This window comes from Macaca nemestrina, chromosome 7 (genome assembly GCF_043159975.1).
Source record: "Macaca nemestrina isolate mMacNem1 chromosome 7, mMacNem.hap1, whole genome shotgun sequence".
In the NCBI taxonomy this organism is placed as follows: domain Eukaryota; kingdom Metazoa; phylum Chordata; class Mammalia; order Primates; family Cercopithecidae; genus Macaca; species Macaca nemestrina.
In genome coordinates, this window is record NC_092131.1 from 99,025,820 (window position 1) to 99,046,985 (window position 21,166).

Consider the following 21,166-nt stretch of genomic DNA (forward strand, 5'->3'; position numbering starts at 1 on the left):
TCCCCTGCCTCCCTCCCCACTTGAATATTCTTCCAATTAGTACCCAGGTTCTCATTTGAGACCCACATTCAAGACAGCAAATAAACTCCCTGGGGATTAGTCTCCCCTGGTGAATCCCACAGGATAGCAAGATTCAACATGACTCAGCATCTGTTCTAGCATGACTCAGCACCCACTGGCTGTCTTCTCTTGCTTTCACTCACATGTAGTGAGCTGTTGTCCATTGCATTCTCTCCAACTTTGAGACTCCAGAAATTCAACAGAGGCAGCAAGGTTAACTCAACAGTGCCTCCATTCAAAAGTGATCGCAATTTGCTCTTTGGTGGCAAAAGAAATAGTATTAAGTGGTGTCACTCTGCTAGGAAGTGAGAAGGGTGTATGTGGGTCATGAGATCCCTTGTTTCTTCCTCTGTAGGATAGGCTTTTGAAGTAAAAGCACTCTAAGGCCCTTTCCAGCCCTACTCTCTATTCGGTTCTGCCAAATCCCATTCTGTCTGGCCACATGGTTTCATCCCACTTCACTGACACATTAGGCGTGGGGAATGGATAAATACATGTGCCTTGAGAACCCCCCACTTTTTGCCCTGCATGTTTTAGAAAAGTTGTATGTGAGATTCATTATTTTTATTAATTAAAAAATGACGGGGTATGCGGTTTGGGGAGGTACTGGGTGCTCTTCTCATTTTTAAAGTTCCATTTAGCCTTTCAGTCAAGGTGTTGGCCGACTCCAAAGAAATAATTAAAATCACTGGGGAAGCTGTGTATTGAAAGGAAACCTTGTCATTAAATGAGAACACTGCAGGGGGAGTTAGTACCTATCCACACACTGGTTTTAAGTCTGGAGTTTTGTATCTGATTTCCTTCGGATTCGCATACTTGTATATATCACATTTTGTGTGCACACACATGTGTGTGCATGCTTATATGTTCATGTCTTTTCCAGATAAATTGTCTTTTCCACATTATTTGGCAACAGGCTATATTCACCCATTTCATAGGCAGATAACCAGACAACAGAAAGGGTATGATGATCTACCCAGTTTCTCACTTTAGTTCTCCTTTACTTAAGGTTCCAAATTTCATCACTACAAATCTAGTTCTCAATTACAAAGAGTATCATTGGGTCTTCTCATTTTAATTTGATGCCTAATATTTATTTTTGTCCCTCCTCATTTCCCCTTGGAAATATCTCCTTGGGATAACAGCATTCTTGTACTTCCACGTTGGGGTCTGGGAATGTCGGGTCAGCTCCGGTCCTGTAACCCGCATTCATCTGGGTCAGGTCCCAAGGGCATTGCTGGATGTGCTATGGCCCATGGGTCACTGTCTGCTCGCATGCCCCCAGCTGGACCCTAGAACTCCTTGTGGGGAGGTGAGACTTGCTAGGCCAGACATTAAGTCAAGCACAGTAATTCAATAAATGGTTTGGAATGGTTGGTTAATGATCTGGTGGTGAGTTGGGAGAAAAACAGTTGAGCGTTACCTTACTCTAGATAGAAAAAAATGGATTTAACAAATGTTTCCCAAACTTTAGTAATTTTCAGATCCCTATCACCAGTTTTTCATATTTATCAACTGCACGCACTATTATCCACTATTATCCACTTAAATTTTAAAACGGACCCATCTTTAAAAACTTACCCTTACCCTAAGCAATATCGTCTGTGAAATACAGGTTTGATGTCTTGATTACAAAGTTATTAACAAAAACCCTACACAACCATTACCACAAGAATATTTATCAATAGAATTCCTTAAATCATCTTACATTATCACAAGGAGTACCATGGGTATCTGCACCACCCTCTGAGAAAGATAGAATGAAAGTTATTTTTTTTTTTTTTTCTGAGACCGAGTCTACCTTCGTCGCCCAGGCTGGAGTGCAGTGGCGTGATCTGGGGTCACTGCAACCTCTGCCCCCTGGGTTCAAGTGATTCTTGTGCCTCAGTCCCCCAAATAGCTGGGATTACAGGCACCTGCCACCATGCCCAGGTAATTTTTGTATTTTTAGTAGAGACAGGGTTTTGCCATGTTGGCCAGGCTGGTCTCAAACTCTCAGCTTCAGATGATCTCCCCACCTCGGCCTCCCAAAGTGCTGGGATTACAGGTGTGAGCTACTGCACCCAGCCATCCTGGCCAAAACAGTTGAATATTTAAAGAAGGAAACCCACAAGAAACTAGTAAGAACAGAGAAGAGGATATTCATCAAATCTTTGATGAGGGCTGAGGAGTGTATGGGAGGGACTTTGTAAATTTAGAAGAATGAGAAGAAATTACCAAAAAAAAAAAAAAGTCAACAGATTTAACTTATAAAAATCCAAAATTTGGCTTATACTAAAAGCAAACCTCAACTAACCAAACCCAGTTTCTGTCATGAAATCTAAGGTGGCTCTGGATGAGGATAGCAACATATCTAAATAATTTATTTTCTTATTCATTAAACAAAAATATTTTGAGTAATATAATATTTCAGGCTTTGGCCAAGCTAGATATATATAGTCTCCATGCTCGTAGAGTATAGCTTAGGAGACAGTAGGGATGCATTAATTTTTTTTTTTTTGCCAAGTGCCCAACCTCCCCCCAGCTTTATTAAGACATAATAGACAAACAAATTAGACAAATTGTGTATATATACTATGTGTAACATGATGTTTTGATATCTGTATACATTGTGAAATAATTAAATGAAGGTAACTAACATATGCATCGCCTCGCACACTTACTTTTTCTTTTTGAGATGGTGTCTCGCTCTGTCACCCAGGCTGGAGTGCAGTAGCCTGATCTCGGCTCACTACAACCTCTACCTCCTGGGTTCAAGCAATTCTCCTGCCTCAGCCTCCCAAGTAGTTGGAATTACAGGCGCCTGCCATCATGCCCAGCTAATTTTTGTATTTTTAGTAGAGACAGGGTTTCACCATGTTGGCCAGGTTGGTCAACTCCTGACCCCCTGATCTCAGATGATCTGCCTGCCTCGACTTCCCAAAGTGCTGGGATTACAAGCGTGGGCCATCGTGCCTGGCCCATACTTACCATTTTGTGTGTGCGTGTTAAGAACAAATAAGATCTACTTTCTTGGCAATTTCAATTATACAACACAGTATTATTAACTGTAGTTACCATGCTGAACAGACCTCTAGAACTTACTCCTCCTGTCTGAAACTTTGTACCCTTTGCCCAATACCTCCCCTCCTCACAGCCCCAGTCCCTGAGAGCCAGGCTTAGAGGAGACCAAATGCCTTGAAATAGCTGGTTCCAGCCTTTCTCTTCTCCTGCTTCCAGCCAGGTCCTGGAGAACATCGAGTCCTGCTGACTTGGGATACTACAAATCCATGCACTTTTTCCATGCCAGTTCTTACTCAAACTCAGGGGTTCTTGACCTCGGCACTGGACATTTTGGTGGAGATACTTCTTTGCTGGTGAACTCTTGTTTTCTGCTTGGTGACTCTCAGAAGAGGAATCCCCCATGCCTCAACCCCGGCCCCACCAGCCCGCCCATCCACATCACCTTTCCATGCCAACTCCCTAACCCAGCATCGGTGCCTCCCTTCCAAACCATCCCAATTTTCAATTCTCAGCCACCATTTCCTTTTTTTCCCAGAGCACTCAATTCTATTACAGCATTTGCCATCTTCTTCTCGTATTTAATTACTTCATGGAATTGCGGATGGGAGACTTTACAGAAATCTTGTCATTTACACAATCTGAACTCCTCCTCATACAATCGAAGAGACCAAGGCCTGGGGATTTGTGTGTCAGGTTCAGCTTCCTCCTGCGGGCCACAATAAAGTGTAAGTCCTTGGGTGGGGCGGGGGCGTGTTAACCATGTCTTTTATTTTCTGTATTCCAATGCTTTGACATCTGGGGCTTTTCTGACCCTGGAGAAACTGCCCCTCCCAGGGTTAGCCAGTTTCTAGAGACAGCAAACAACTGTCCTGGGAATGCTTCTGTCAAATTGCAATCTTGAATCCACGCCCCTACTGTCTCATTTACTGGGGGCCAGTATTCTCCTACCCTAATTACCCCTGGCTAGGTACCATGCAACTAGCGACAGCTCCTACCCTGCAGAGCCTGCTGAAATTATTCAAACTAGCCAATCCTAAACCTGCTCTGACCCCACCTTGCCCATTCTTTCCTGTGCAAACCACAATAAAGGCTCTTGCCAGTTTCCCCCTCCTCCTGCCTCCAGACCAACCGCAGTAACTCCTTATGTAGAGCCCCATGATGTGAGTATAACAAACTGTCTTCTTCCTGGCAGTCATCGCTTCATCTGTTGGCCGTGACATATGTAAATAATAACAGGACCTATAGTAAAACAGGATAGAAGCCTGTCTTGTTCACTTTCTTAGCCTTGCACAGTGCTTTGCCCCATTGGGACTCAAGAGGCAAATCAAGAGTTAAGCGGGGGCTTTTCTTCTAAAGTCGTCCCTGCAGTTTTTGTGCTGTGTTCCCGCATATTGTTTACACCTGTACAAGACACCGCTTCACCTCTCAGTTGTTCATAGGACAGGGGAGACTATCATTCAAAGAAACTGGGCTGCAGATGTTTGGCTCTAGAATAAATCACAGGAATTGATGAGGGATTTGTTTTTTCTAATTAGGTTTTGCCTCAAATGTTATTAAAATAAGCTTATATTCCTTGTGATGGGGAACTGCTGATACCTGCCGGGTTGATTGATAGAAGACGATCGGGTAAGAAACATTTGCTAAAGATAATTCACAGAGTGCTGAAATTGTAGAAACAGAGATGCTTAGATCATCCAAATGAGAAAATATGTGGGGATACACTTTGCACACTATAAAGAACTCTATAAAATAAGGTATAATACTAGTAATAACAACTGTCCGTTTGACCCTGCTACAATATTCTCAACCATTGTAAGGGTAGAGGTTGACGACTTTAAAGGTCTACATTTTAGAATGCCAGTTTTCACTTTGGGAGGCCGAGGTGGATAGATCACAAGGTCAGGAAATCGAGACCATCCTGGCCAACATGGCGAAACCCCGTCTCTATTAAAAATACAAAAATTAGCCGGGCGTGGTGGTGCGCACCTGTGGTCCCAGCTACTCAGGAGGCTGAGGCAGGAGAATCGCTTGAACCCAGGAGGCGGAGGTTGCAGTGAGCCGAGATCACCACTGCACTCCAGCCTGGGTGACAGAGCGAGACTCTGTCTCCAAAAAAAAAAGGATGTCAATTTTTGTTCATACTATGGACATTATATTCTCTCCTAGTAGAATGTATACAGTAAACTATGATAGTAAATAAAAATGGTATGTTAAAAAAATGTAAAACAAAATCGCACCACACACAGCTGGATCTATTCTAGTGAAAAGCAAGTAGCAAAACCTGAAAACTGCATTTTTGCTTAGCCTCTTCAATCAAGCCCAATCGTTTATTTTTATTTTATTTTTATTTTAAATAATTTTTTAATTGAAAATTCATAACTGTGTATATTTATGGGGTACATCATGATGTTCTGGTACATACACCAAGCCCAGTTGTTTATAGGTAAGGTAAGGTCCAGTGTGCTGGAACCTCCTAGCTGTGTTAGAATTTCCCACGTTTACAGTTTCTCATGGGAGAGTCAGGCTCAGAATGAACTTTTAGGAGCTGACAATTTTAACTGAGTCTAGACCCAACTTAAACAGGTGATTAGTATTGAGAATAGAAGATGAAACTAAAGCACAATGCATGAATTTGCAGATGGTTCTTCCTTCACATTTTTGGGAGACTACTGAATGCTTTCTTTCAATGTGCACCTTAAAACCACGGGGGTTTATGCCCAGGAACAAACTCCAAGGACACATGGACAGGAGAAAAGCGAGGAACAGGATGACTTGGGGTCGGTCACATGACTAGAGCCAGGGCTGTCAACAGTGGTCGAAGGATTTTGTTTTAAGAATTCTTCCCCCGAGAACAGACATTTCTCAAAAGAAGACATTCATACAGCCAACAGACACATGAAAAAATGCTCATCATCACTGGCCATCAGAGAAATGCAAATCAAAACCACAATGAGATACCATCTCACACCAGTTAGAATGGCGATCATTAAAAAGTCAGGAAACAACAGGTGCTGGAGAGGATATGGAGAAATAGGAACACTTTTACACTGTTGGTGGGATTGTAAACTAGTTCAACCATTATGGAAAACAGTATGGCAATTCCTCAAGGATCTAGAACTAGATGTACCATATGACCCAGCCATCCCATTACTGGGTATATACCCAAAGGATTATAAATCATGCTGCTATAAAGACACATGCACACGTATGTTTATTGTGGCACTATTCACAATAGCAAAGACTTGGAATCAACCCAGATGTCCATCAGTGACAGACTGGATTAAGGAAATGTGGCACATACACACCATGGAATACTATGCAGCCATAAAAAAGGATAAGTTTGTGTCCTTTGTAGGGACATGGATGCATCTGGAAACCATCATTCTTAGCAAACTATCACAAGAACAGAAAACCAAACACCGCATGTTCTCACTCATAGGTGGGAACTGAACAATGAGATCACTTGGACTCGGGAAGGGGAACATCACACACCGGGGCCTATCATGGGGAGGGGGGAGGGGGGAGGGATTGCATTGGGAGTCATACCTGATGTAAATGACGAGTTGATGGGTGCTGACGAGTTGATGGGTGCAGCACAGCAACATGGCACAAGTATACATATGTAACAAACCCGCACGTTATGCACATGTACCCTAGAACTTAAAGTATAATAATAATAAAAAATAAATAAATTAAAAAAAAAAAAAGAATTCTTCCCCCGAATCCCAACTTTTAAAATTGTGGTAAAATCCATATAACATGAAATTTACCATCTGCTATGCTTGAATGTTTTGTTCCCTTCAAAATTTATGGTCGAATAGGAAACTTAACCTCCAATGCAACAGTGTTAGGAGGTGGGGCCTAATGGCATGTGTTTAGGTCTAAGGGCTCTGCCCTCATAAACAGATTAATGCCACTATAAAGAGGACTTTTGGGAGTGGGTTCACTTTTTTCTACCATTCTGTCATGTGAGGACACAGTAGTCCTCCCCTTTGGAGGAGACAGTGCTCAATATGCCATCTTGCAAGCAAAGAGACTTGGCCCTGCCCTGCTGGTGCCTTGCTCTTGGACTTCTCAGCCTCCAGAACTATGATAAATAAATTTGTTCTTTCTAAGTTATCTAGCCCGTGGTGTTCTGTTATAGTAACACAAAATGGACTAAGACAACATCTTAACCATTTTATTTTAAGATGGAGTCTTGCTCCATAGCCCAGGCTGGAGTATAGAGGTGCCATCTCGGCTCACTGCACCCTCCACTTCCTGGGTTCAAGTGATTCTCCTGTCTCAGCCTCCTGAGTACCTGGGATTACATGAGCCCCTGTGCCTGGCCCATCTTAACCATTTTTAAGTGTACAGTTCAGTGTTGTTAAATACATTCATAATGTGCAACCATCACCTGTCTCCAGAACTTCTGCATCATCTAAAGAGAAACTCTGCACTCGTTGAGCAAAAACTCTCCCTCTTTATATCTTTTCCCCATAACTACTATCTACTTTCCTATCTTTATGAATTTGCCTATTTTAGCTATTTTATGTAAGTAGAACCACACACTATTTGTTCTTTTGTGTCTGGCTTCTGTCACTTAGCATATGTTTTCAAGGTCTCATCTGACACATAGCATGTATCAGAGGATGTGGCATTTGATGCAAAAGTTGATACGGCAGTTCTAAGGAGGCAGAACATCACAGAGATGAGCAGGGAAAGACCCCTCCAAAGTGGTAGTGTCTAAAGTCTTGAGCACAGATAATTAGAATAGCAGTAGAGGTCCTACGAGCTGACAAGTGCTTGACTGGCTCAGGTATTCACCTGCCGCAGAACTTACTTGGCTAGGAGCTTTTTGAATTTGTTGTCTGCAGAACAACCAAAGGTGTTACCCATCTTCTTTTCCACCTGAGGAGCTGGCTGTACTTGGCCAAGTGCTCAGATGGGCAAGGGGCCCCAGCCTTGGTTGACCTAGTACAGATCCTCACCATGAGTTTGGCAATGCAAAAATCTTCAGTCACCCCAACACAGTGGGAAACAGTGCCCTATCCTTCGGCCTGGGCCACTTTGCACTCCTGAAGAGATTCCATCATGGGGTTTCTCTGATTCACCTTGAGTAGGAGGCAGTTGCCTGAGTCCTTGTCTGTAGTATTGGTAGTTCCTTTCCGGCTGGGCACAGGGAGACGATTCCCTGTCACATGGATATAACCTGCACTAGCAGAGAGCTGCTGCCAAGTTTCTCAGTTATCCTGGTCCAAGGCATCTTCAGTAGACACCATTGAGTAGCCCTTGATGAAGGACTTGTACCTGCCTACCAGCTGGTCAGAAGTGATGTAACTGCTAAGGACATCTGGAGGCTTGAACTTCAAGGTCATATTTCCCAAACTGTAAGAACTAGAGGCTATTGTCCATGCCACTCACTACTTATAATACAGTCAGCCTTTCTAATCACATTCCATAGCGGCTCCAGGGTTCTGTATTCTCTAGGACATGAGTCAGCAAACTTTTCCAAGGAGGCCAAATGTAAATTTTTTAGGCTTTATGGGCCAAGAGGAAAAACAGACGGTACTATGCAGGTACTTAAGTAACAAGAGAGAAAATAAGTTTCCACCATTATTTATTGACAAAATTTAAGCTATAATAATAATTGAGACCATGTTTTTGTCATAAAAAACTTCATTAGGACTGCTAATGAGAATAATGTAATTTTGCAGGGAGGGCATATGATTTTGCTTATTGGGATTCAAAGTTAGTATCCAGCCATCATGATGGAAAGGTAGCCTTGTTCTTCTACAAAGCTTGCTTTGTTCCTTGCTTCTCTGAGACACTGTTATCTTCCCTCTTGTGAACACACCAGAATGTGATACCTGAATCTCTCTTTAGGAACTTACCCTCTACCTTTAAAGCATTGGGGAACTTTTCATACAAGGAAGCAGGTTAAGAGAGTAAGCTCTGAGTTAATGCTCCCTGGGTCTGTAATTATAGCTGAACAAATCATTATCTGTATGATCTTTGAGTATTACTTAACCTATCTAGAAGCTTCCATCTGTTTTCTCATCTATAGAGTAATAAATAGTATCTACTTCACGGGTTCGTTGTAAAGATCACATGAGTTAATGAATGCAAAGAGTTCAAACAGTGTTCGATGTATTGTAAATCATTTGATACTAATGTTATTCTTCTTTTGAATTTTTCTATTTTTGACTGGAGGACAAGCCATGTAATAACAAGGAGCTGGCTGGATTTCAGCTGTGAGCCAATGTTTGCTGATTCCTGCTCTAGGACGTGAAAAGCAAAACACCCCTTGTCCTCACTAGGAGGAATCTTTGCCATATTTCTGCCTGATGACATCCTTCTGGTAAAGCACGACTTTCCTGAGGTTACGGTTCCAGCAGGGAGAATCATGAACTCCTGCACTGCCAGCTCATTACCAGTGTGAAAACTACCATGGATCTTGCTGAAAGCTGGCATTGGCTACTTTTGGATTGCCAGCCAGGACCCATTGTGACAGTACAGGTGGCTCCTTGCAGCAGCTTCAACATTACAGACAGCAAGCAGTACTTCCAGTAAGGTCTTTGCACCCAATTTAGATGTGTTCCAAGTTAGATTTAAACTCATGCCTTCTTCCAGTTTGTTACTCTCCCCCAATTTCACACACACAGCTCTTGCTCCCCAAGACGGGCAGAATAGCTTTAGTGAGGTGCTCAACAGACTTTGAGATACTTTTCCTATATAGCAAGTCTTAGCCTTGTACTGAAGCTCTTGAACCTCATAGATACTGAGACACCGCTGGGCACAGCAGCTCTGGAGATCTATGTTGGTATCAACCTTGATAGTGTTGTTTCCACAACAGTTGCCATGTCTGGTATTTGGCTTCTTAGGGTGTTGCAGGGGCCAATTGGGGAGAATTTTGGGTGTCTCTCTTTTTATGATGACCCCTGAGCTCTCCTTATTGACTGCTCAGTTATTTTCTTGCCATCCCTTCTGCCTTCAATTTAAATATTAACTTGATTGGATTCATCCTTTTGCTTTGATTCCAGCAAACTTTTGCTTGTTAATCAGCTTTTATTGGTGTACAAAAGGTACCAGCTCACTCTTGGCTCTCTCCTTTGCTCAACTTCAGAAAACATCCCTAAGAACTCTGGGCTTTGATTATGTTCCAGTCAATTTCCCTAGTCTTTACATAAAAGTACTTAGAGGCATCTGCACATCAAAATGCAAGTAAACAAGTCACTTGGATGCCAAGCATTTCTCACTGCAATTGTTCCTGATCCTTCCTCTTTCTCATAATGAAACTGTGGGTCACCTATAACCAGCGGGAGACAATATAACTTATCATCCAAACCAGAACACTTTTGGAGTGAACAGAAATGCCAACCAGAGAGGATTCATACACGGGGACTACCAACTGAAGCAGGACTCGTCCTCTGATCTGCACCCATCTTATAAAGGAGACAGACTTTAAAATACAGACTTCTGGCTGTGTGCAGTGGCTCACACCTGTAATCCCAGCACTTTGGGAGGCCGAGGTGGGTGGATCACAAGGTCAGGAGATCGAGACCATCCTGGCCAACATGGTGAAACCCCGTCTCTAACAAAAATATAAAAAATTAGCTGGACGTAGTGGTCCATGCCTGTAATCCTACCTACCCCAGAGGCTGAGGCAGGAGAATCACTTGAACTCAGGAGACGGAGGTTGCAGTGAGCTGAGATCGCGCCACTGCACTCCAGCCTGGCGACAGAGCAAGACTCCATCTCAAAAAAAAAAAAAAAAAAAAAAAAAAAAAAAAAAAATCAAAACCGAAAACCAAAACAAAAACAAAACCAAAAACAGATTTCTAAGATAGTGCTGCATTCTGAAATCCTTAACACTCAAAACCCCAGAAACTAAAGCAATTAAAACCCAGGACAATATACACATGTATGCTGTTGGTTGAACTGGACCTAGTGAAAAGCTGTGGGCAGAGAGGACTACTTCTCTATGGTGCTCATGGCTATAGAGCCTTTGCTGAGTTCCCCCATGCCGATTTTGGAGCTCCCTGCTATACAATGAGCCTGGGCCTCTCACCATGCCTCGACGTCCGGGACATACCTGCAGAAGGGTGCCCCCTATATTCAGCCACTATTATCTCTATGCATTCGGCTTCAGCACCCTTTCCCCAGATCATGGCCAGGCACAGGACCCCCGTCCTGCTCATCTCTGCGTTGCTGTGGGAGGGCGTATTTCCTGCACATCCAGTGTGTTCTAGAGAGGACCACTGAATGAAGAGATGAGCCCAAATCACTGAAGATGACCCTCTTCTGTAAAAAAGAGGATTCAGAGACGCCCATATTCCCCTCAGCGACTTCTATCTCGCTAGCTCTTTGCAAACTTTCGCAGGTTCGTCTATACGAGCTGTCTCTGTTTCCTCACTCCACCCCTGCTTCTTCCCAGCCTGGCTGGTTTGTGTTCCTGTCACTGTACCAAGAGAGCTCTGATATGGCCACCTTGCAATGACATTCTTCAGCCCCCAGATGGCTCGAACCGCATCGGTGTTGGATAAGGGTGGTCACTCCCTCCTTCCTGGAGAGGTGAACTGGGGCTCCCTGGGTCTGGTTCCCAGCTTCTGCCCAGCTCACACGTAGCCCTGGAGAGACCTTGTCTCTGGGAGTGGGGAGGCAAATGTTCCCTTGGACGCCCCCTGGAGGAAACATGAGGTGGCTGAGAGACATGACAAAGGATCCCAAGTGAAGGGATGGCTTAGAGTCCCCAGGGCATCTTTAAGAGCCTTCTGGCCCAGAAAATCCATTATTTTACGTCATCCCCTTGCAATATTTAAGACTTCATTTAAAATGGCATAAAATTCCTCCTTGATCCTACTGTTCCCCTGGCAGAGGTGCCACAATTAAAAATTGTGATTTTTCTCTATATTTATACCCAACAAGATTTTGTTCAGCATTTCTTTCTACAGTTTTTCTTACTAAATGAAAGTTTTGTAAAATTTCCAAATACAAAACACCATTTGAATATATACATATATATTTTCAAAACAGCTTCTCTCCCCTTCAACCTAAGTTCACCCTGTAAGAGTGATACCTCCACCATCCCAAGTGACCATTCTTGTTCCAGACAGGACAAAAATTCTCTTGCCTGTCTCTTCCTTAGACAGGGATGCAGATTCCAAGACATCAATTAAAAATAGTAAGAACTTCATTCCCTTGAGCCCCTCCATGTGCCAGGCACTCTACCAAAGGCTTTTTATTTTATTTTATTTTATTTTTTTTTTGAGGCAGGGTCTCACTCCCGTTGCCCAGACTAGAATGTAGTGGCGTGATCACGGCTCACTGCAGCCTCGACTTCCTGGGCTCAGCTGATTCTCCCACCTCAGTCTCCCAAGTAGCTGAGACTACAGGTATGTGCCACCACATCCCACATTTTTTTTTTGTTGTTATTTTTAGTAGAGATTGAGTTTTGCCATGTTGCCCAGGTTGGTGTTGAACTCCTGGGCTCAAGTGATCTGCCGGGCTCAGCCTCCCAAAGTGCTGGGATTATAGGCATGAGCCACCACGCCTGGCCCATAGTAACTTTCTTATTTCTGACTTGATTTTAGAAATAGGACACCAGGCTCAAAAAGGTTAAGTGATTTGCCCAGGGTCACCCAGCAAGCAAAGCAGCAAAGCTTTGATCGTGATCTGCATGAAGCCCAAACTCCTATGCCTGCAGAAAGTGGGCCCCTGCATCCTGCCCTTCACCTCCTGCCCAGGAGGATTTAATATATGTCAAGGAGGCCCCAGAGAATTAAGAGGAAGCAAGGGTTACTCAGCAAATAGTTGTGAGATGGCAAGTTAGCTAAGTGGGAAAATATTCAAGCTAGACTCTCCACTCACATTACACTATAAGGATAAGATGTGACCCAGCCATTCAAAGCGATGCATAGGAGCAGTTTTATATGAAAATTCATGCAATCCTCCATTGCTCAGTTATTCAGCGTCCATTATTGACAGTCACTGGGCCTTGCACTGCAGATACATTGTTAACCTCAGATGTTATTTTTCCTTTTTTATTATAGGAGAAATATACTACACAGAACCTTAACCAAGAGGTTGGCAGCACTGCAAACTCCTCATTTCATTCATGTCGCATGGTATGGATAAATCCATGCTCTTTAAAGAGAAGCAGAATGCCCATCCAGGATGCCATGCTTTGCTCCTGAGCCTGCCACGAGGGGACTTGAAAGACTTCTGCCTTCAACCTGGCTTTCTTCCCTCTCTTTTGTTCCCTTCCTGATGTACCTGCATTCAGACACAGCATCCCTGTGAATGTCAGCTGCAGCCTCTTCATAAGAGAATTTCTGGGGGGCACTCAGTTTGGGGAGGACTTTGAAGTCACTTTTCTTCTGGGTATTTGATGTGTCCCCCTCCCCACCTGCCCGGTTCTAAGGCAATGGCCACTCCCTCTGCTCCAGCGGCCATGGTGGTTACCATTCAGGAAGCCTTGGTGTCAGATGGAAGGAGGATGGATGGGACCACCAGGAGGGGACTGGAATTCTGGTTCCTGATGGGTTCTAGTTTTGTAGCCCTAGACCTCTCTCAGTCTTAATGTTCTCCTCTCTTAACTGGGATCCTGCTGTAGGATTAAAATAAGAAGGACTGGACAGATGTGGATGTTAGTTGCAGTATTGTTGAAGGTGATGGCTACTGCCCTTTGGAAAGGAACAAACCAGTTGCTGCCTGTGGAGTTTGACAAGTCCCCTTGGAAGAGCTGTCCTTGGGGAAGTTGATTTTGAACAATGCAGTCCATTAGGGAGAAATAAGAAGCAATGGAGGAGAGAAAGTGGAGTGTGCTAGCATGGTAGAATCTCACTGCCTGCTGTTGCCCCTGTAGTTTTCATGGATGGAGTGCTGGGGGCCCGTTCAGAGGTGGGCCTGCTGGGGACTGGACATGTGCATTTTCTTTTCCTCAGCAAAAGAGGCACATCTGAAGATCACGTGGCCAGGAGGTGGGCGAGGCCTGCCCACAATCCACGGGGCTGTGCAGGACTGAACCCCGGCGGGTCCCTGGCATGGAGACCCTTGCAGCATGTCCCTATCTCTCCTGGAGCGGGTCCAACGGGACGTTCTCTCTGCTCTACCAGTGACCTAAGCACGACCCCGAAGTACCCCTTAGGCCATAGACTCCTGCCTCCTTCATCCTCTGGCAACACTTTCTCCAGGTTTTCTTTGAACTTCTCTTTCCCAGCCTCTCAGGATGCTGGGGTTGGTGTGAGCATGCCGCTTTTCCAAACCCTGCTTCCATTGTCCCTCTGTGTCTGATCTGCCTCTGGACACCTCACTCCTGGTTCCAGTCACAGCACATCCTGGCTGCCTCCACACACCTCCCACCCACCTCCACGCCTTCCACCTGCCTCTCCCGGTGTCCTCTCAGGGAATGGCAGCTGCCCCTAGTTCATTCAGAATCAGGGTGATGTCCACACTCCCCACTCTCCCTCACCACACCCCCACCTTCAAGAGTCCCCCAGCCTCCAGATTTGAGCTCTCCCACCTGAGGAGGGTGAGTGCCAGTGTCCTCGTCCCTCTGCCCTGAATCTCTCCTGTGCCTCTGTCTAATCTGCCCATGTGCAGAGACTGCTTATCTACCAGCCCCTCCTACACAGACACAGCTTTCCGAAATGCAGTGTGCCATGTGCCTCTCTCTCCTTTAAACTCTTCAGGGTCTCTTACCGACCCCTGCAGCTTTCAGAATCAGGTTCAGATTCCTTAGCATGGCACAGAGACCCTTTCTGAACTGCCCCTTCAGCCTCATCTTCTTTTCCACACATCCACCTCCTACCCCAACAAGGCAAGGGGCAGTTTCTGGAATGTGTGACTCAGTTCACAAGGCTGTGTCTTTAAATATCGTGCCCTCTCTCTGGAATCCCTTGTTCTATTTTTCATTTGCTGATCTCAGAGTTTATAAACTGCCAGCCCTGGGTCATATCTGGCCTAAATATGTGTTCAGGCGCTTGCATGTTCAACGTTTTTAAAATCAGAGGCTACTGTTTAAAACTCAAGAGACTAGTCGTTATAAAATATCCTCATTTCTGGCTCCTTCTAAACAGTCAAAAGATCTGGTCACACTGAGCTATAGTCATTGGTGGAGTTGGGAAGTATCAGTGTCCTCTTGTTAGGGGGGCAGGGGAGGGGTGCATATGCTACATTTTTCTACAGTCCGCACTACTCCCTATTGTCTCACTCCGAGCATCATTACTTATGTCTGTGACTTGCCTGGACCCTAAAGGCATTTGAATTTAAGATCCCTAGACTCATCCTCCTATCAATTACAAAATTCAGCTCATGTCACTTTCTCCACAAACTTCCCTGACTCAAAAGCCCCTCCTGTACCAGATTCATTAGGACTACAGGCCCTAAGGAAGTGGCAGAGGTGCTAGTTTCTTGCCCTTTCTCAGTCTCAGCTGACCAGATGCTTATTGATAAAATCAAGCAGAAGCAGGAGGAGGAACACCTAGGGGCATGGTCCTTTTCCCTCTGTGATGTTCAGAAACAAATGCTTAGGAGAAGGAAATTCAGGAGCTACATGCTTCCTAAGATGCTTGATGAGGCTGCTTCTTGAGCTTGCTGATGACCAACAGATAGAATAGGAAGAGGAAGCCAGCCCTGGCCTCTGGAAGAGTAATAGTCCCAGGTGTCTTCTGGCATCAGCGGTGACGTCTGTCCCCACCTTTCCCAGCCCAAGAACTTTTAGGAGCCCAGGGCTCTGGGGAGGAAAGGGGGTGGAGGAGAGGTTCTGCCTCTTGGGTCCTCCCTGTGAGCCACTTCCTGATTGGCTTGGGGAAAGCCCAAAGATGGGTTCAGGGTGGAATAAATTAACTCCAGCCATGTTGATTTAGGGCATGGGAAATGGCTGCATCCAACTAATGCCACAATAGCTTGTGGTGGGTGATGTCATAGAGAGGATGGTGGCCCCAGGGATGTGACCAGCTTGATGCTAGAATCAGGTGTCTGGATGCAAACATGAGAAGAACCTTGCTCGGATGGATGGATGTTGAGAACAGTACTTATTACCAGAGTTAATGCTGCCTGGGCCCTTGCCACATGGCAGTCCCTGCTGTGGATTTACTCCTTTCATCCGCGTCCCAACCCTATGAATTGGGCATTTTTCTTCCTCCAATTTACTTAGAGATGTTAAGCATCATATGCCAAGATTGACAGTGAGGAGGGAGCTCTAGGTGGAATTTGAATACAGCTCTGTCTGACAGATTGTCTCCAAATTGGAAAGTAGGTACAAAGTTGAGGTTGGGGTGGGGGCTTGTCAGAACCTGAGCTGAGTCAAAACTGGAATGTAGTGTCACAGGAACAAACTGACAAGGGAAGCCAGAGGACAGGGCCAGGCAGCCAATGTACCTGGGTCACTACACCTGACTCCAGACAGACGCCAGAGCTTCACCCAGCCAGATCCGAGAGGCAGAGGTACGAAGCCAGGTCATGGCAAGGGGAGCGTGTGCAGGGACCTGGGTTGTCCCCTGTGATTTTATTCCTATGTCTTCCTTCTTGGCAGTTCTGGCCCTTTGCTTTTAATATTTCCAGCAAATTCCATCAGGACATTCAGGCTGTGCAGAAGGCAGGGAGGCTGGCTTCTGTTCTGAACACCCATAGAAGAGAGGTACAAAGAAGAATCAATGGGTCCTTCCCTCCTTTGCTTTTCCCGTTGCCCTGAGTGCCAGCACAGACTGTCACTTTGGGCTGGGCCTGGAGGGGGCATGAAAGTCACAGCCTATTAGCCCCCAGGGTCTGGGCTGGTGGCTGTAGATGGTGCCCTGAGGGCAATGGCCGAAGGTGTCATTGAGGGCGTCACATTCAGGGCTGCCTCAGAGCCTCACCCTCTCCCCACACTCCTGCCATCAATTTCTTATAGAAAACTTCAGGAAAGAAGGCCGGAGTGAAAGGGCATTGTCTGCTGTTCTCTAGGGATTAGAAGAATCCAAAGGCAGAGAGAATTCTTCCCTGCTGACTTCTCAACATGACCACAGGGGCCGGACAAGTGGACAGATTTAACCCTTTTGTCCTGGGCAGATCACATGCATGTGTGAAGCACCCTGGCACACAAAGGGCTTCCTGGGGCACATCTGGAACAGGGCAGTACTTCAGTAAGTGTGCAGTGAGGATGCACAGAAACTACCCACCCCCTGGCCAAGAGGAGGAGGGAAACGGGATATGGCCTCCCTGTTTTCTTGACAAACATGCCTCTTTGATACAATACTATAAAAATAAAATGAGGTGGCAAATGAGAACACAGGCTTCAGTGTGGTCCCTAGCTCCACCTTAATCACATATTCTCCACACAGAATATCCAAGATTGAGTTTCCTCACTCCTTCAAAAGGGTGAACTGTGAAGAGTAAAAGAGGTAATGAAAACATATCAACAGCTGGCAGATGCTATTTTCATTTTAATGTAATTATTGTTCTGATTAAAAGTTTTTTGAGAGGAGGATAGGTTATGGCTGAGTTCTACCTTCCCTTCTTTTTGTTTCAATTAACATGCCTTTCTTTATTGAGCATTACGGAGCACCTACTCTGCAACAGGCAGTGAGCGGGGCTCTGGGGTCACAGTGGGAATGGAGACAGATAGTCTCCAGTTTGAAGGTGCTTAAAACAGAAATTTGGGGACATGAAACAAACACACACTCACTGCCTCCCCTGCCCCCCACCCACCCCACACCAGACAGCAAAGGAACAGAGCTATAAACACCTACCCATTACTGGGCAATGCTAAGAAACAGAGGCAAGGGCTGGGTGTGGTGGCTCACACCTGTAATGCCAGCACTTTGGGAGGCCAAGGCGGGCGAATCACTTGAGGCCAAGAGTTCAAGACTAGCCTGACTGACACGGTGAAACACCGTTCCTACTAAAAATACAAAAAATTAGCTGGGTGTGGTGGCATACGCCTGTAATCCCAGCTGCTTGGGAGGCTGAGGCATGAGACTTGCTTGAACCTGGGAGGCAGTGGTTGCAGTGAGCCAAGATCACACCACTGCACTCCAGCCTGGGAGACAGAGCAAGACCCTGTCTCAAAACAAACAAACAAACCAACCAACCAACCAAACAAACCAAAAACACAGAGGCAAGTGGTGGTGGATACCAGACTGCATGGATACTTGAGAGCGGACAGGAAGGGCTGTTCCAAGAGATGGCATTTGTCAGAACTCTGAAGGAAGACAGGGAGCCAGCCTTGCAAAGGGCTGTGGGAAGAATATCAGGCAGAGAGGTCTGCATGAGCCACAGATTGAAAGGCAAGAAGAGCCTAATGGGTTAGAGAATCTTCCCTTTAAAATTCACCATGTTTCCAGGCCCTGCTCACCCCGGCAGATGGTCTCTGAACCTTCATCCCTCCTCTTCCCCTCCCTACTTCTGCCATTTGGTCTCATTTTCACCTGACTGTGACCGTATCATTGAACCTCTCCCCCTTTCCTTCCCTCCTCTCATTTCTTTATTTTTACAGATGAACTATTTTATTTGTAAAACATTCTTCTCCTGCCTGCCTCCACCCCTCGCCTGCTTCTACTTCCTTTTCACACCTCTGACAAGGCCAGTCTGCCCTCACTGGCCCCTTTATCAGGGACCTCTCTTTGGAATCTCGCTTCACCCCACAATTCCAAGAAAGGAGGTCTCTCAAATGCCACTGGGGATCTGCTGACAACCTGGCCTGAGGCCCTCCTCTGTAAGGACCCTCCTGCCGGGAGCACCCGCCTGTCTTGCCTTGCTTCTTCCTCTTGGTTGTCTCGTACTTCTCTCACTGCCCTTCTGCATGGCCTTTGCTACCTTGGTTTTCCGTTTCCAATTCTCTAAATCAGAGCAAAGACCCAAGCTTAATCCTGGGGTCTTTTCTACTTTAGAGATTTTATCTACACTAAGAGTTTCAATTGCCATCTCCCCCACATGGCTTAAGATCTCCACCTCCAGCCTAACTTCTCCTGTTACTCTCTTATGAATTGGTCCCCAGCTGCCCACCATCGAGTTGACTGTGGAGAAGTCACTTCCTGTTTCAGGGCCTCAGTGGCTGTACCTATAGAATGAAAGAGGGGTGGTTCTGCTGCTCTCTCATCCCCTAGTTGCTCCTGCAAGTGGTGGCTTCATAATTTTTAAATTTCTTCACTTCCACATAGATAAACTTGGCTTCTTAAAATCATCATGTTTAAAACCAAACTCACTACAGGACCATAACACACAGCTTCCCCTCTGATGTCCTGCACCCACAGTGGGCTCAGTTGTTCACACAGCGTTACTGACTGTCCCGAGAGTGTTGGAGAGCTGTCATGTCTTCTTCATAATCATGGCTTCCTAAGTCCCTCTTCCTTTTCAACACCCCAGCCCAGCCCTCAATGCTACTGCCCTGGGTGGTCTTCCCGGCACCTGCCCCCTCCAAGCAACTGACGCATCGTCTGCACGTACCTTTGGTCAAAGCACTTCAAGGACCCCAACTGTCCACAGTGGCTCCTCTTAGCTTTTGTGGGTCCCTTTGGGAATCCTTCGAAATGTCTGAACCATCTACTCAGAAAAATGCCTACAATTTCAGGGGGTTCGTGGATCTCCTGAACCCCATCACAGATTCTTCAGAGGTCTCTGGGCCCCATGTTGAACCAAAGAAACCCTCAAAGAATCAAGTCTGAGTTCTTTGGCCCTTGACAGCCTGGCTCCAAGCCCTCCGTCCTCCCCCACTTTCCTCCACCTCTAGGCACTGCCAGAGTCTGTGGCAGCCACATCACAAACGTGAGAACGGCTCCTCCTTGTACACGGGAAACTTCCTTGGTTCTGGCCATTCTCTCCATCTAGGTCACCAATGTCATTCTTTTCCCAGCTCAAGTCCTTGGGCCCTTCCTTCAAGGCCCCAAATCCTGCCTTCCTCTCATTCCCAGTCCTTGGTGGGGAACCCCCGCTTTGGAGCTCCTACGGTATGAATCATCAGTACTATGAGCACGCTATTGTTATTTTTGTTTTTATTACCTGTCAGAGCTCACCATGGGAGGTCAGGGATGGCATTTAGGCTGATATACTACACTCATAAGATGTTTGTTGGTGATAATGAATTTTCCTGATAGGTAAGTGAAAAAGACTTCCAAAATCACCACATTTAACTATGCTTGAAAAGAGCTTTTCTACATCCCGTTACATGCACTCATGTGCTTTTCTAAAATGGTATACAGGACATCATTTGACAGGAACACCAATCCTGCTGTGATGCAATTGTCCTCTAAGTGGAACTGAGGGGTGCAGCAATGATGATGCTATTACTCCCCGTCCTGCAAGTTTATCAGGACATTCCATTGAGATGTGAAAATGTCAAATGCAGTGCCTGGCAAACAGTAGATACCCAGTATATTAGCTTGTCTTCCTCTTGCCATATAGCAGCTTTCTTTTCTTTTTAATGTAGAGCAGGTGGTAGGTGAAAATAGACCAACACCTATTTATTACCCTGCTCTAAAATTTCAGGGCAAGGAATTTAGAGGCATAGCAGCAAATGGATTTGCTATTTCCAGTGAGGCTGAACTCCACTCCACAGGAAAACGCCTTGAGGCAGCTGTCCAGTTTTGTTGCTCTAGAGCAAGTGAAGACCTGTGGGTTCATTGAGTCCACTTTTTATAAATGGGAAAACTGAGGCCCAAAGAGGTTAGGGCCGGCCCTTAGGGCAATGGCCTGGTGGTGGCAAATCCACAACCAAAGCCCAGACACCCAAACTCTTACCTCCAGACACATTCCTCATCATCATACAACAACTCGCTCCCCCACCAGATCACAGGCTCATGAGCACCTTCCCTATGCTGTACTCATCTTTTCAGTTGTCAGCACCCAGCACAGGGCTTGGAAGCACCTGTAAAATGGATTGGATGCATTTTGCTCAAACACAGTTTGCAATGACTGCACAAAGCTCACGGTAACCGTCACAGAAACCAAGCACCAGGAGCCCGTCCTGATGCCTTTCTCCAGGGGCACTGTGAGTGCCTTATAAGGCTGCTGTTTTTGCACCTAATCAGGAGAAGATTGGCTTTTCCAGCAGGGTGGCTCACGGCACACAGTCTGCGCTGGTGACGCTGCAATGCTGCATTTGAGAAATAGTTACTGAGCATTTGCCAGGTATCATGCACTGACT

The 21,166-nt window shown here is 45.6% G+C and overlaps 1 protein-coding gene, 1 long non-coding RNA gene and 1 other non-coding gene across 4 annotated transcripts in view; 1 reads left to right on the forward strand and 2 right to left on the reverse strand.

The window, feature by feature from the left end:
- Positions 1-21,166, reverse strand: part of LOC105479345 (ST8 alpha-N-acetyl-neuraminide alpha-2,8-sialyltransferase 2) — a 76,816-nt gene that overhangs the window by 39,503 nt on the left and 16,147 nt on the right. The gene's annotated exons all lie outside the window — the stretch shown is intronic.
- LOC112426270 (small nucleolar RNA U109) lies at positions 13,087-13,217 on the reverse strand. The gene has a single exon (XR_003017545.1). It is a non-coding gene; the product is annotated as a small nucleolar RNA U109 (small nucleolar RNA).
- LOC139364372 (uncharacterized) lies at positions 16,162-17,115 on the forward strand. Of its 2 annotated transcripts, none has more exons than XR_011626113.1 (4): positions 16,162-16,299; positions 16,368-16,491; positions 16,580-16,684; positions 16,990-17,115. It is a non-coding gene; the product is annotated as an uncharacterized lncRNA (long non-coding RNA). The 2 variants fall into 2 exon arrangements; XR_011626114.1 differs by having other exon boundaries at positions 16,609-16,684.